General features: G+C 34.1%; 1 pseudogene; it reads right to left on the reverse strand.

Annotated features, from left to right (window-relative positions):
• Nucleotides 1–474: 474 nt before the first annotated feature.
• Nucleotides 475–591, reverse strand: LOC131814193 (U6 spliceosomal RNA; annotated as a pseudogene).
• Between the last annotated feature and the right edge of the window lie 756 nt (nucleotides 592–1347).

The raw sequence follows: 1347 nt of genomic DNA on the forward strand, positions 1-1347 counted from the left end.
GATGGTGGGGGTGTGGACATTGGGGAGGGCAGGTGCTATGGTGAGTGATGGTGAGTGCTGTGAAATGTGTAAACCTGGTGATTCACAGACCTGTACCCCTAGGGATAAAAACACATTATATGCTTATAAAAAATTAAAAAAAATAATTTAAAAAATCCATTGAAAAAACACATATTGCACGCCCAGAGCTAATCTCATATTCAATCAAAAAAGTTTGAAAGTTTTCCCCTTAAAGATCAGAAAAAAGACAAGTGTGTCCACTTTCACTACTCTCATTTGACATATTACTGGATGTCCTAGCCAGAGAAACAAGGAACACAAAGAAATAAAAGACTCCAAAAAAAAAGGAAGAAGTTAAATTTTCTTTTTTTGGATAACATGAACTTACATGTAAAGAATCCTAAAAAATTCATAAAAATTTTGAATAAACAAATTTAGTAAAGCTGCCAAATACAAGATCAATATATAAAAGACAAGAATTTTGTTTTGTTTCCTTTTTTAAATAGTTTTTCATGTCATCCTTGCTCAGTGATCACGCTAATCTTCTCTGCATCATTCCAATTTTAGTATATGTGCTGCCAAAGTAAGCACAAGACAGGAGCATTTTAACATTCTAATGATGAACTATCTGAAAAAATAAAGAAAACAATCTAATTCACACTAGCATCAAAAGTAATAAAATACTTAGGATAAGATTTAACTAAGACGATGAAAGATCTGTACCCCATAATCTATAACATTGATAAAGAAATTGAAGGAGACACAAATGGAAAGATAGCTCATATTTATGAATGGTAAGAATTAACATTGTTAAAATGTCCATACTACCGAAAACCATCTGTAAATTCAATTCCTATAAAAAATCCAATGTCAGGGGCACCTGGGTGGCTCAGTGGGTTAAGCCGCTGCCTTCGGCTCAGGACATGATCCCAGGTCCTCTCCCAGAGAGTCAGCCTCTCTGCTCAGCAGGAAGCTGCTACCTCCTCTCTCTCTGCCTGCCTCTCTGCCTGCTTATCATCTCTCTCTCTCAAATAAATAAATAAATAATCTTTAAAAAAATCCAATATTGTGTTTTTACAGAAGTAAGTAAAGAATCCTAAAATTTATATGAGACAAACAAATAATCAAAGCAGTTCTGAGAAAGAATGAAGAAGCGAAATTACACTTCTTGATTTGAAACTATACTACAAACCCCCATGCTCAAAACAATAAAGTATACTGGCATAAAAACAGACCAATAAACAAGTAGAACAGAATTGAGAGTCCAGAAATAAATCCTTTCATACAGTCACCTAATATTTGACAGGGGCCAACATATGTAATGGGTAAAGATAGTCTGTTTCAGTA

This window comes from Mustela lutreola, chromosome 13, assembly GCF_030435805.1.
Source record: "Mustela lutreola isolate mMusLut2 chromosome 13, mMusLut2.pri, whole genome shotgun sequence".
Classification (NCBI taxonomy): domain Eukaryota; kingdom Metazoa; phylum Chordata; class Mammalia; order Carnivora; family Mustelidae; genus Mustela; species Mustela lutreola.